Below are 14,797 nucleotides of genomic sequence, written 5' to 3' on the forward strand. Positions count from 1 at the left end.
AGCCACTGCCCCGGCCAAAAAGCTTTTAAGTGAGCAGGTTTGTTATAGAAGTAAATTACTGCGGGGCGCAGTGGCTCACGCTTGTAATCCCAGCACTTTGGGAGTCCGAGGAGGACGGATCACGAGGTCAGGAGATCGAGACCATCCTGGCTAACACGGTGAAACCCCGTCTCTACTAAAAATACAAAAATTAGCCGGGCGTGGTGGTGCGTGCCTGTAGTCCCAGCTACTCGGAGGCTGAGGCAGGAGAATGGCGTGAACCCAGGAGGCGGAGCTTGCAGTGAGCCGAGATGGTGCCACTGCACTCCAGCCTGGGTGACAAAGGGAGACTCCGTCTCAAAAAAAACAAAAAACAAAAAAAACAAAAAAAAACACATTAGCTGGACGTGGTGGCACCACCTGTAATACCAGTTACTTGGGAGGTTGAGGCAGGAGAATCGCTTGAACCCAGGAGGCGGAGGTTGCAGTGACCTGAGATCGCACCACTGCATTCCAGCCTGGCCGACAGAGAGAAATAAAATAAAATAAATAAAATAAAATAAAAATGAAAATAAATAAATAAATAAATTTTAAAAATGGGCAGGAAGATGTCTGAACATAAAAACACTTGACTCCACAGCGACCAAGGAGAGACAACTTAAATCTCAAATTCTCCTTTTTTTTTTTTTGAGACGGAGTCTCACTCTGTCGCCAGGCTGGAGTGCAGTGGCTCTAGCTATATCTGCTCTCTGCAAGCTCCGCCTCCCGGGTTCAAGAGATTCTCCTGCCTCAGCCTGCCGAGTAGCTGGGATTACAGGTGCGTGCCGGGGTTTCTCCTTGTTGGCCAGGCTGGTCTCCTACTCCTGACCTCAGGTGATCTGCCCGCTTCGGCCCCCACAAAGTGCTGGGATTACAGGCCTGAGCCACCGAGTCGGATCTCAAACCCCAAATTCTTAAGTATGGGTGAGCCCAATCACCCCTCCCACTGCTGAGGAGAGACGCTTGGTCGGACTGGATTTAACCCAATGGGATTCAAGAAAAAGGTAAAGTCCCGCCTCCATAGCAGCTCCGGTCCAATGGGAGCCTCCCGGTATGTTCGCTGGGAGCTGGGCCGGACTACGCTGGCTGGGAGCACTGGCTGGAAGCACCGCCTGTGATATCCACGGGACTAGTGGCAGGGGACCTGCACCTGAGCGAGAAGCACCAATCCCGGCCGCCCGCCCTCTTGCACCCCACCTCGTCCTACTGCTGTCCTTGCTGGTGACGGTTCGTTCCGGAAGTCAAGCCAGTGAGTGCGGGACTCTGCTCCGCCCTCCATACCTGCTAAGTGACCCCCTCCCCGATAACGTCTGACCCCTGCAGCCTGGCAGCGAGAGTCCAGCCCTCCGGGGAGACTGAGGCCGGGTGCCACCACCACCACCACTGGAGTCCTGACGATGCCTTACGCGGGTGCTGAGTCGTAGGGGGACTTAATTATGTAGCACCTCCCCCCTTCCCCTGAGCCATAACCTTCCCCAAACTGTGGCCTTTATGAGGCCCCTTGGGAGCGCTTTTTGGAGCCCAGGGAGGTCTGGGGCGATGGAGCTTGCACGATAAAGTCAGGCTTAGCGGGTAGGTAGGGCTTCCTCTGAAACTGGTTGTCTCTGGTAAGTAATTGTCCCATGTCTCACACTTGAAGATTAAACTTGGCTGTAGGAGGTCCTTATGCCCATAATCCTAGGACTTTGGGAGGCCGAGCTGGGCCAAGGATTGCTTGAGTGCAGGAGTTGGAGACCAGCCTGGGGAACATGATGAAAACCTGTCAATACAGAAAATACAAAAAAATAAGCCAGGCGTGGTGGTGCACGCCTGTAGTCCCAGTTACTCTGGAGGCTGAGGTGGGAGGATCATTTGAGCCTGGGAGGCAGAGGTTGCAGTGGGCCTCATGATTGTGCCACTGCACTTCAAGGTGGGTGACAGAGTGAGACCCTGTCTCAAAAAAAAAAAAGAGAAAAGAGAAAAGGAGCCAATGATAGCAGCTGTGTTTGTTAAAAATATACATATATACACATATACGTGTGTGTGTGTGTATATATATATATATATATATATATGTTTGGAGACGGAGTCTCATTCTGTCGCCAGGCTGGAGTTCTGTGGCACAATCTCGGCTCACTACAACCTCTGCCTCCCGGGTTCTAGCGATTCTCCTGTCTCAGCTTCCTGAGTGGCTGGGATTACAGGCATGCACCACCACGCCCAGCTAAGTTTTGTATTTTTTTAGTAGAGATGGGGTTTCGCCTCGTCGCGGTTTTTAACCTGGACTTAAAAATACATTTTAACGTGGCCGGTCGTGGTGGCTCACGCCTGTACTAGACTTTGGGAGGCCGAAGCTGGAGGATCATGAGGTTAGAAGATCGAGACCATCCTGGCTAACACTGTGAAACCCCGTCTCTACTAAAAATACAAAAAATTAGCCGGGCGCGGTGGCAGGCGCCTGTAGTCCCACCTACTCGGGAGGCTGCGGTAGGAGAATAGTGTGAACCTGAAAGGCGGAGGTTGCAGTGAGCCAAGATCGCACCACTGCACTGTAGCCTGGGCAGCAGAGTGAGACTCCGTCTCAAAACAGACAAACAACAATATATATATATATATTTTAGCGTAACTACCAGGTGTCTTTTTTGGTATGACCTCTAATCCTCTGAGATTGGTAATTTTCTCATATATGAAGAACGTGAGGCCCAAAGAGTGAAAACCTTGTCCAAGGTAGTATGTCTTAAAAGAATCATCTGAGGTGCTTGTTAAAAGTAGATTATTGGCCAGGCACGGTCACTCACGCCTATAATCCCAACACTTTTAGGAGGCCGAGGAGGGCAGATTACCTGAGGTGGGGAATTCGAGACCAGCCTGACCAATGTGGAGAAACCCTGTCTCTAATAAAAATACAAAAAAATTAGCTGGGCGTGATGGTGCATGCCTGTAATACCAGCTACTCAGGAGGCTGAGGCAGGAGAATCGCTTGAACCCAGGAGGCAGAGGTTGCGGTGAGCTGAAATCGTTCCATTGCACTACAGCCTGGGTAACAAGACCGAAACTCCCTCTCAAAGAAACCAAACCAAACCAAACAAACAAACAAAAAATCAGATTCTTGGCTGGGCCTGGTTGCTCACGCCTGTAATCCCAGCACTTTGGGAGGCTGAAGCAGGCGGATCACCCGAGGTCAGGAATTCCAGACCAGCCTGGCCAACATGGTGAAACCCTGACTCTACTAAAAATACAAAAATCAGCCGGATGTGGTGGTGCGCACCTGGAATCCCAGCACTTTCAGGGGCCGAGGCGGGCAGATCACCAGGTCAGGAGATCCAGACCATCCTGGCTAACACTGTGAAACCCCGTCTGTACTAAAAATACAAAAAATTTGCCAGGCCGTAATGTCACGCGCCTCTAGTCCCAGCTACTCAGGAGGCTAAGGTAGGAGAATCGCTTGAACCCTGGAGGCAGAGGTTGCAGTGAGCCGAGATTGCACCACCGTACTCCAGCCTGGGTGACAGAGCGTGACTCTGTCTCAAAAAAAAAAAAAAAAAAATACAGATTATTGAATGGACGAGGTGGCTCACGCCTGTAATCCTAGCACTTTGGGAGGCCGAGGCGGGCAGAACACTTGAAGTCAGGAGTTTGAAACCAGCGTGGCCAACATGATGAAACCCCATCTCCCATCTCTACGAAAAATCCAAAACAATTAGCCAGGTGCGGTGGCCGGTGCCTGTAATCTCAAGTACTTGGGAGGCTAAGGCATGAGAATGGCTTGAACCCAGGAGAAGGAAGTTGCAGTGAGCCGAGGTGGCACCACTGCACTCCAGCCTGGGCAATAGAGCAAGACGCCGTCTCAAAAAAAAAAAAAAAAAAAAAAAGACCGGTACAGTGGCTCACGCCTGTAATCCCAGCACTTTGGCAGGCCGAGGTGGGCGGATCATGAGCTCAAGAGATCAAAGGCATCCTGGCCAACATGGTGAAAGCCCATCTCTACCAAATATACAAATATTAGCTGGGGGTAGTGGTGCATGTCTGTAATCCTAGCTACTTGGGAGGCTGAGGCAGGGGAATCACTTGAACCTAGGAGGCAGAGGTTGCAGTGAGCCGAGATTGCCCCACTGCACTCCAGCCTGGTGACAGAGCCAGACTCCGTCTCTTGAGCTGGGTATGGTAGAACGTCCCTGCAGTTCCAGCTACTCAAGAGGCTGAGGTGGGAAGATCACTTGATCCCAGGAGTTCCAGGCTGCAGTGAGCTATGATTGTGCCTCTGCATTCCAGCATGGGCAACATAGCAAGCAAGACCCCATCTTTTGTTTTGTTCTGTTTTTGAAATGGAATTTCACTGTCTCCCAGGCTAGAGTCACAGCAACCTCTGCCTGCCAGTTTCAAGTGATTCTCCTGCCTCAGCCTCCCAAATAGCTGAGATTACAGGCACACACCACCACGCCCAGCTAATGTTTGTATTTTTTTTATTTATTTTTTTGAGACAGAGTTTCAGTCTTGTCACCCAGGTTGGAGTGCAATGGCGCAATCTCAGCTCACTACCACCTCGCCTCCCGGGTTCAATCCAGTTAATTTTTGTGTTTTTTTGTTTTTTTTCTTCAAGACGGAATCTCACTCTGTTGCCCAGGCTGGAGTTCAGTATCCTGATCTCGGCTCACTGCCACCTCCTCCTCCCAAGTTTAAGTGATTATCCTGCATCAGCCTCCTGAGTAGCTGGGATTAGAGGTGCGTGCCACCACGCCTGGCTAAATTTTGTATCCTTAGTAGAGACGAGATTTACTGTGTTGTCCAGACTGGTCTGGAACTCGACCTCGTGATCCACTTGCCTTGGCCTCCCAAAGTGCTGAGATTATAGGCGTGAGCCACTGTGCCCGGCCAAGACCCCATTTTTGAAAAACAAAATATAGGACTGGTCACGGTGGCTCATGCCTGTTAATTCCAGCACTTTGGGAGGCCGAGGAGGGTAGATCACCCGAGGTCAAGAGTTCAAGCCCAGCCTGGCCAACATTGCGAAACCCCATCTCTACTAAAAATACAACAAGTAGCCAGGTGTGGTGGCACGTGCCTGTAATCCCAGCTACTCGGGAAGCTGAGGCAGGAGAATCACTTGAACCCGGGAAGTGGAGGTTGCAGTGAGCTGAGATCACGCCATTGCACTCCAACCTGGCGACAGAACGAGACTCTGTCTCAAAAAAAAAAAAAAAAATAGGCTGGGCACAGTGGCTCACACCTGTAATTCCAGCACTTTTGGGAGGCTGAAGTGGGTGGATTGCCTGAACCCAGGAGTTTGAGACCAGCCTGGACAATATGGCAAAACCCCACTCTACAAAAAATATAAAAATTAATTGGGTGTGGTAGCACATGCCTACTGAGGTGGGTGGATCACCTGAGGTCAGGAGTTCGAGACCAGTCTGACCAACATGGAGAAACCCCCTCTCTACTAAAAATACAAAATTAGCTGGGTGTGGTGGCGCATGCCTGTAATCCCAGCTACCTGGGAGGCTGAGGCAGGAGAATCGCTTGAACCAGGGGACAGAGGTTTTGGTGAGCCAAGATTGCACCATTGCACTCCAGCCTGGGCAACGAGAGCAAAACTCTGTCTCAAAAAAAGAAAAAAATTAGGCAGGCGGATCACCTGAGGTCAGGAGTCAGGAGTTCGAGACCAGCCTGGCCAACATGGTGAAACCTGCCTCTACTAAAAATACAAAATTACTCCAGCCTGAGTGACAGACCAAGACTCTGTCTAAATACATACATACATACATACATACATACATACATATATACGTAAATAATTTTGGACCCAACCCTTCTGAGTCAGGCTCTTAAGGGAAAAGGCCTGAGAAACAATCCAGGTGATTCTCAGGCTCCTGGGAGCTTGGAGAGCATTGCACTGTACCCTTTTACCTCTGTCAGGAGCTGGTTTTCAGGACTTCCGTGCTGAATAGAGGGAATAACCAAGGGATCAAGGCAGTTGGAGGAATCGGCTCTGAACAGGAAAAGAGATGGCCCCCAAGAGGGAAGCACAGCCATAGACAAGTGGTAGCGTGAGTGTCAGGGTTAGCCCACCACCTCTGAGTGAAAGTCAGAGCCATCTCTGAAATAAAGGAGTAGAGCAGCGTGGTAGATGGTTTGAGGCCAGGGTAAGGGTTTAATGAAAGGGATTAAGTGGTGTTTGGAGAAGGGAAGGATGGGTCTTCCCTCCAGTGGACCATCTCAGGAAGGCACTGGGAGGTGGAACTGCAGGAGGAGTACAGAAGTGCTCCAACCTTCCTGTTCCAAGTGGGTCAGGTGAAGGCAGGGTGTGATGAGGGTGGAGACAGCAGCCTTCAAGCGTCCTTGTTTAGCTTACTAAGGAGCTTGGAAACTATCCTGAGGACAAAAGGGGAATCCTTAGAGGAGGAGCAGAGAGGTATGCGGTCTGATATGTATTTCTGGATAGATCATTCTGATTATATCAAGGAGGACAGATTTTAGATGCTTAAGACTGGAGGGAGAGAGACCAGTTAGAAAGACTCTGGCTATAATCCAAGCAAACTATACTATGGGCTGGTTTGGTGGAGGTAGAGGAATGTCCAGATTCAAGAAACAGGAAGTTAAAAATCAGCAGGGCTTGGTGACTGTTTGAAACTAGGGGGTGTGAAGGGAGACAGCAGTCTAGGATAAACACCAGATATGCCAACTGTTTGGGAATATCCAATTGTGTTGTAGAAGACAGGAAAACAAACAGGCTGGAGGGGACTCAAAAGAAGTGTTGCACATAGATAACTAAATTAGTCATCTGTAGATAGTACAACATATTCGTGTGTACAGAGATTGAAAGGGACAGAAGGACTGAGTAGGCACTAAATATTCACAGTACCCTAAATACGTGAGACGTGAGGCACTCCAGGATTCATGAAGTCTCAATGTGATGGGTATGCACACTGCATGACCCACAGTTCAGCTGGTGTGATCATTCCACCCAACTTGCACCCTCTCCCGTGTGTTGACCCAACCCAGCACTTGGCTCCTGCTTCTCAGAATGTGTTTTACATTTATTTAATAAACCATGTTATTTGAGTATTTAAATTTGGTCCATGAGCCTTTTTGTTCCATGACCTCTCAGATTGCTTCATGATGTTGTACCAGGAGGCTACATTGAGGTAGTTGCCCACACCTCAACCCAGTTTGGCTTGAGTAAGCAGGCGGGTGAGAGGATGATGCCACCCAGCAGGGGTATAGGATGAGAGGCAGGTTGTTCCATGGCCAGGGCCAAGAGGAAATACTCAGTTTTGGATGTGTCAGGTTTGAGGCCATATGGAACCTTAGGTGCAGATGACCAACAGGTAGTTAGTTAGTTGGATATGCCGATGTGAAGAGCAGGGATGTAGAGATTTGGGAGTCATTACTATTTAAAACAATGAGTCTAGATGAGACCCTGCAGGGAGACAAGAGGTTCCCTTCCCATTGTTCAGTCCGCATTCCCCTTACCCACTCCTTTGGTGCCCTAAAAAATAGTCACACAGCCTCACCACATAGGCACCCTGTGCAGTGTCTCCCAGGCCAGACTCCTGTTGGAAAATAACCCTTTCCCATCATTCTCTTTTCCTCAGCAACCCACTCTGCACTACAACTTCATTGCTCTTTCCCAGTCCTGCCCTGGGCAAGCCCCTTATGAAGTCTCAGGCCATCTGGATGACCACCGTTTCTTATGGTGCTGCAAGGAGGGCAGGGGGCAGAGCCCCGCACATCCTGGGCTCAGGCCAGGGACCTAAGAGCTTGGGAGAAGCTAGTTCTCAGACTGAAGGCCAGAGCCAAGCACCTTGTCACCATCCTGAGGAGTATCATGGCACACAACAACCAGAGCCAAGGTGATTAGGCTTGGGGACTCAGGAGGAGGCAGGAAAGAGAGAAGAGCTCAATATAGGTCTGAAGATGTGCAGCTGCATTCGTTATTGTTTAGCTAAGATGCATTAAGCTCTGCGTGGGGCACTGTGCTAGGCACTCAGATACCACCCTGCTTCACTGAGATCCTGATGCTATCTCCTCCTGCCTGGGGGAATTCATCCCTGACCCAGACCTTGTTTTATGTACCCAGTGGTGCCAAAAGGACTGGGTCTTAGGTATTAGCAAGAGTAGGACAGAAGTATAAGACCCTCACCCTTTCCCCCAGTCAAGGAATAAGTATCTAAGAAATAACCCACAGTCACTGGGCACGGTAGTTCACACCTGTAATCCCAGCACTTTGGGAGGCTGAGGCTGGCAGATCACAAGGTCAGGAGATCGAGAGCATCCTGGCTAACACAGTGGAACCCCATTCTACTAAAAATACAAAAAATTACCTGGGTGTGGCGGTGTGCACCTATAGTCCCAGCTGTTGGGGAGGCTGAGACAGGATAATGGCATGAACCCAGAGGCAGAGCTTGCAGTGAGCCGAGATAGCACCACTGCACTCCAGGCTGAGCGACAGAGCAAGACTCCGTCTCAAATAAATAAATAAATAAATAAACCACTGTCTTTAAGCTCTCAAGCCTTCCCTTCAGGTGAAAATAGTCTTTTTTTTTTTGTCTTATTGCCCAGGCTGGAGTGCAATGGCACGATCTTGGCCCACTGCAAACTTCACCTCCCAGGTTCAAGCGATTCCCCTGCCTCAGCCTCCCAAGTAGCTGGGATTACAGGCACACACCAACATGCCTGGCTAATTTTTGTATTTTTAGTAAAGATGGGGTTTCACCATGTTGGCCAGGTTGGTCTCAAACTCCTGACTTCGTGATCTGCCCGCCTGGGCCTCCCAAAGTGCTGGGATTACAGGTGTGAGCCACCGCACCCGGCCAGGTGAAAAAATCTTATCCATCTTTCTCAAATCCAGGAAATGAGAAAAACTGGCCTTTTTCTGACATTCATCTCCTGCCACCACCAGTAGTTAATAAGAACCCTGGTGACCTGAGCAAAATATATTTCTTTTTTTTTTTTTTTTTTTTTGAGACGGAGTTTCACTCTCGTTGCCCAAGCTGGAGTGCAATGACACGATCTTGGCTCACCGCAACCTCTGCCTCCCAGGTTCAAGCAATTCTCCTGCCTCAGCCTCCGTAGTAGCTGGGATTATAGGCATGTGCCACCACGCCCAGCTAATTTTGTATCTTTAATAGAGACGGGGTTTCTCCATGTTGGTCAGGCTGGTCTCGAACTCCCGACCTCAGGTGATCCACCCACCTCGGCCTCCCAAAGTGCTGGGATTACAGGCGTGAGCCACCGCGCCCGGCGAGCAAAATATATTTCTAACCAATATCATTTTTTTTTCATCGAGCAAACATTTAAGCCTAGTAAGTGCTGTTCATTTTGCTGTTACCAATAATATACCTTACAATAGCAGCTACTAGTTCTTGATTTCTTATTGTTAGGTCCTACATTAACACTGGCAAGGATTATCTCATGTAATTCTTACTTGTGTGGTAGAGACTATGCTTATGTCCAGTTGCCAAATGAAGAAAGCAAGGCCTGGAGAGATTCTGTTACATTTGCCATGGGCATATAGCCAGTAGCTGGCATGTAGATCGGGGATTTAAACACAGTGCTGTCTGTGCTGGGCCTTCAGGAGGGCGGGTGGGTATGTGTGGCTGAACAGGGCATGCTGGGTACATGGGAGGGAGCCGCTTGCTGCAGGGGAGGGAGGGTGGATGCAGCGTGACTTCAGTGGGGATGTGGATGACAGAGAAGATTTGTCTTGGGGAATGAGTGAGGGTTTATCAGAGAAGGGAATTTCAGGCATTTTGGGAGGAGGTAGGAGTGGAGGTGGAGAGAGCCACCGTTTTGCCCTCTTGTAACTTTGGAGTTCTGGGGTTTTGACTTTTCATAGTCACACACCCTCCAGACCACAGTGGTCTGTGAGTTGTTGAGGAACCAGAGCAGCTGGGGACACTGGCACTACAACTATGACGGCCAGGACTTCCTTCTTAGCACACTTGAGTCTTTCAACTCCAGCAAAGGCCAGCCAGAACCAAGCAGAGCTGCAGAAGGGGAGAAGGGAAGGAAACAATCCTTCCTGACCTCGGGCTGCATCTACCCTCTCTGGAAATACCTGAAAGCTGGGGTGGGACCACGGCCCACCGTAGGTAGTTGATAGTTGCGGACTGGTCAGTGCGGGGAAGGTGGAGGAGCTGAGGGCACTGTGGGAGGGATGGAGTGCAGGCCCCTCAGCCAGCCCTCAAAACTCCAATACCCATGTCCTCAATGAACACAGCTCTGTTGCTGACCGTCCTAGCCACTCTGCTTGCCTTTCCTTTCCCGTGCTTGGTCAGCCCTTTTCCCACTTGGTGTTCAAGTTCTGACCCAGGGCTGAGCACCCAAGGGCTCTCAGGGTGGGGCATCACCTACAGTCACCATGGAACACAGTGGAATGGTGCCTGAAGTCCTGGTGTGGAGGATGTGTGGCAGCTTGATAAGACCAGAGGCAGCCAGTTTGTCTAGGAGGTCTTTGCCACCACTTTTCCCTGTCCCACTACTCCCCTTGGTGCATGGGACTCTCTGCAAAGCCCCTGGAGAGGAGCCATCCCAATATGCTAGGCCCTTGACCTCTATCCTCCAGTGTCCAGCTAACTTAGCTGAGGGATGGCCTGCCCCAGCCCCCGAGTCCCTGGAACCCTAAGCCACTTACCCCCTGGGGCATGGCACTGCTCAGAGTCAGCAGTCCGCTGCGATCCCTTTGACGTGAACATAGGTTCTCCTGTCTGGTGACGCACCGGGCTGATGCTGAGTCTTTGTGTAACCTCAGATGAGCAACTGGGGTTTGGAGGCATGTAGCAAAGGTAGGGAGCCCGGCTGGTCTCACAGAGACCCACATACCCTCTTGCCTTTCAGAGCCTCCCCACATGAAGCACCCCCCAGTCTGGATCTTCTGTGGGCTTCTGGCTTCCGCAGTGGTTGTTGCGGGAGCTGCCGGTGCCTTCCTCTGGAAGAAGTGGAGAAAGGGCAGGACAGCAGGTATGCTCAGAATATCAGAGCTGGAAGCAACCTTAAGCATCACTGGACATCAGTCTCTCTGGGAGGCTGGGGCTTGAGAAAAGAAATTTCAAGAAGAGCAGCCTAGGGAATATGAAGAGAGGGGAGTGGGTTAGGGGTCCTGTTTCCTCTCTAGCTGACTTATGTTGCCTTCTCCCAATATACGTATACATTCTCTCCATCTCTCTCTGTCTTTGTCTCTCTCTCTCCCTCTCCTTCCTCCCCCATCTTACCCATGAGAAGTTTTACCTCCTGAAGTATGTTTCTTTCTTCTTTTTTTTTTTTTTGAGATGGAGTTTCGCTGTTGTTGCCCAGGCTGGAGTGCAATGATGCGATTTCGGCTCACTGCAACCTCCGCCTCCCGGTTCAAGCAATTCTTCTGCCTCAACCTTCCAAGTAGCTGGGATTACAGGTGCCCACCATCACACCTGGCTAATTTTTGTATTTTTAGTAGAGACGGGGTTTCAGCATGTTGGCCAGCCTGGTCTCGAACTCCTGACCTTGTGATCCGCCCGCCTCGGCCTCCCAAAGTGCTGGGATTACAGGCATGAGCCACCGTGCCCAGGTATGTTTCTTATAAACACCCAAGCAATGAAAACCAAATCAAAACTGGGCTCTCAAACTCCTCCTATCTCTCTCTCTTTTTTACTTTTTCTTTTTTTTTTTGAGATAGAGTCTCATCCTATTGCCCAGGCAGTGCAGTTGCTGAGTGCAGTGGCTCGATCTCAGCTCACTATAACCTCTGCTGCCCAGGTTAAAGTGATTCTTGTATCTCAGCCTCCTGAGTAGCCGGGATTACAGTCATGCACCACCACATGCAAAACAAACAAACAAACAAACAAACAAAAACCACCATTTTTTCTTGTATTTTTAGTAGAGACAGGGTTTCACCATGTTGGCTAGGCTGGTCTCGAACTGCTGACCTGAAGTGATCCGCCCACCTCAGCCTCCCAAAGTGCTGGGATTATAGGCATGAGCCACTGCTCCTGGCTTCCTCCTATATCTCTTGATCAAACTTCAGGGGAAAACCTGCCAGATTCCCCAGGAAGGCTGCTTGGAGGTAGGTGGCGGGGTACAGGGAGGCCTGTGCCAACTTCTCATTGAACACCACTTCCAGCTTTCCTACCCCCATTTCTCTTCACAGGTATGCTGAGAGAAGTCTACATTCCCATGTGAAGTAAGTGGGGTGGGTAGATGGGAGGGCATATGAGAGTGGGGCAGCAATTTTATGTCTGAGTTGGAAGGAAATTTAGAGTTCATTTAGTCCAAATCCTCTTTACTAGGTGAGGAAACTGAGGCACAGGAGGGGGAGGTGCCATTAGCCAGGGAGTCAGAGCCAGGACTTAGAACCTGGTCCACACCTCCTAGTTTGTTCCTAACCAATCCTCCCCACTCCTCTTTCTCTCACCTCTGACTCCCTATAGGCTACAACTAGAGTTGACTCCTCTATTTGAGGTAAGAGTGTCTGGATTTGGGATAAGGTGACCTCAGTTTGCAGGTCTCATGGTGGAGATCAGAGGTTCCATCGTTGAGAAGAGGGGACTTGGTCCACACTGAGCAAAGGAATCTGTCTAAATTACTATTAAGAGAGATCATCTCCCACGGTGGGCCAAGCCTGAACCCTCAGCCCTCCATTTCTTCCCTTTCTTTTGCCTTCAGATTGACAGGCCTAAGAAGTCAAAATAAGTGGTTTCCTAGACCTGGTCGAGAGCAAGTCTCTATTGGTCCCAACTGAGTTTTTTCAGCTGTTTTTTCAACCAAACAGCACCCCATCTTCCAGTGAGGGGAAGGGAAGACTGGGCTGACAGCGGGAAGACTGGGCTGACAGCAGCAAGGCTGCTCATCTCACCTCTCCCCATCCAGCCATGCCAGCCGCCACACCTGGTGGGGAGAGGTGGGCCTCACCTGGGTCCCCTGGCAGTGCTCTGTGAAGAGTCTTGACATTGTACTGTCATAATAAAGGTGTATGTGAAGTATCTTTTTATGGTGACTTTCTAAGACCCAGGCAATCATGGGACCAGTTCTGATGACTCAGCCTGGTTTCCAGTCTCCTCCAGGCCCAACGGTGGTCCCCAGCACTGGTCCGGGCCTGGGAGAGCTGACCTTGGCTGAAGTGAAGCCACCTACCCTTCAGGCATAACAGGACAGTGAGACGGAAGGAAAGCATGCCTCAACCTCCCATCAACCCTGAGCACCCCAGGAGGGGGCCGGCTAGAACTCTAGGCATGCAGGAGGCTGACCCCTGACCTGGCTCATATCCAGCCACAAGGCAGCCAGGGACCCAGGCACCCACCCCTTGTCTGCATCCCTCTCGGGAATGGGCCTCTTGCCCAAGCCAGAAATACACCACCCACAGTACAAATTGTAATCTAAAAACAAGAGGGTGGTGTTGAGTGGGGAAACTGTGGAAGGTGTTTTAGGAACCACTAGGAAAATGGGCAGCAGGGACTCTCTGGACTGGCTTGGGGAGAGCACTTTTGGGGAACCTGTAGGATGGCAAGCTGAGAAACACTGGTGTGGAGATTCCAGCCAAATCCCAGGCCTGCCCCTCCCCCTCCTCTGGGAGGCCGTCTTCTTGGCAGACAGCAGAGAGATGCATGACAAAGGTGCCGTGATGGTTCTGTCCTGGGGACTGAGATGGCTGGGGAGGGGCCTCCTCCTGTTCCAAAGCTTGTTCCTCCCACCCCCACCAGGACCCGTAATCTACCTGCCTTTTGGGCAGTTAAAGGCTGAGAAGTGAACACAGCTCCAACCGCACTGCCTTGAAGACCTTTAGGCAGATCTGTGGCAGGTATTGAAATGCACGCATACAATTAGGCTCAGAAAGTCTACACAGACAGGAGATGGGCACATGAACAAAGGCAACATGACAGAGTGGGGGAAAAGGCTTAAAAGACTCACGGATGCTACCAAGATTAAGACAGCTGGCCACAGGACACCCAACCCCTCAGAAGGCAGAGCCAATGACCCCAGCAGACAAGCCCAGGCAGGGGTAAGCCTGGAGCCTGCAATGAGAAGCCTTACTTAAATCGACAGAGGGCAGCGTGCCCAGTCCAGACCTGGCCTTCTGGCCTTCGAAGCTGCGGGGATCCCTGGCCCAGAGCCCCCTCTGGAGCCTCCAGACTTACCCCAGGCCCTCCACTGCGATCAAGTTTTGGGAGCAGACAGACAAACATCATCTCTCACAGACAGGCATTCCGTTGGCTATTCTCTTGCAAACAGAATCAAGCACTAGGCCAGCAGCATGAGCCTCAGGATACTCAGGCCAGGCCCAGAAAAACAGACCCTGAGGGGGAGCTTAGGGCAGCCTTCCTGCACCCCTCCACAAATCACTCTCCACCTCCTCTCCATCTTTCTGCCAGCCAGCCCCACTAAACAAAGCACATCCCTCAATCTGGGGGCTGGGGGAGGGATGCACAATGAAGCTGGATGCCTGAGTCCCCCAGAGGAAGGAGGAACTAGATACCTAGGTCCCTGTGGGGGGCCCTTGGTGCCCGTCTGAGGCTCAGTCTTTGAGGGGATTGTAGAGGGGGGTTGCTGGAGCTCCTTTTAGCGTCTCTGAAGGGGATTCTGTGTGAGGGGATTGGGACTGGGGGTTGGGGAGCAGGAAGTAGTCCCCAGGGGAGCCATCCAGGCCCATTCAAGGGTTGAGCACTTGTTTAGGGTTAGAGCTGCCCCCTCTGGGGACCGGGATTGTCCAGCCAAGGCCATTGTCCTGCCCCCTTCCCCCAGTCCCTCCCAGGCTTCTTTGAACCTGAAGTCAGATATTTTTTTCTCCCTACTCCTTGGTTTTCCCCACCCAGGGCCTAGGGCTGGAGGCCTG

At 50.9% G+C, this 14,797-nt stretch overlaps 1 long non-coding RNA gene across 2 annotated transcripts; it reads left to right on the forward strand.

Annotated features, from left to right (window-relative positions):
• Positions 1–1,073: 1,073 nt before the first annotated feature.
• Positions 1,074–12,950, forward strand: LOC135970661 (uncharacterized). Of its 2 annotated transcripts, XR_012434019.1 has the most exons (4): positions 1,074–12,034; positions 12,119–12,151; positions 12,399–12,429; positions 12,634–12,950. It is a non-coding gene; the product is annotated as an uncharacterized lncRNA (long non-coding RNA). The 2 variants fall into 2 exon arrangements; XR_010586461.1 differs by having other exon boundaries at positions 12,399–12,950.
• Positions 12,951–14,797: the final 1,847 nt, after the last annotated feature.

This window comes from Macaca fascicularis, chromosome 4, assembly GCF_037993035.2.
Source record: "Macaca fascicularis isolate 582-1 chromosome 4, T2T-MFA8v1.1".
Lineage (NCBI taxonomy): Eukaryota > Metazoa > Chordata > Mammalia > Primates > Cercopithecidae > Macaca > Macaca fascicularis.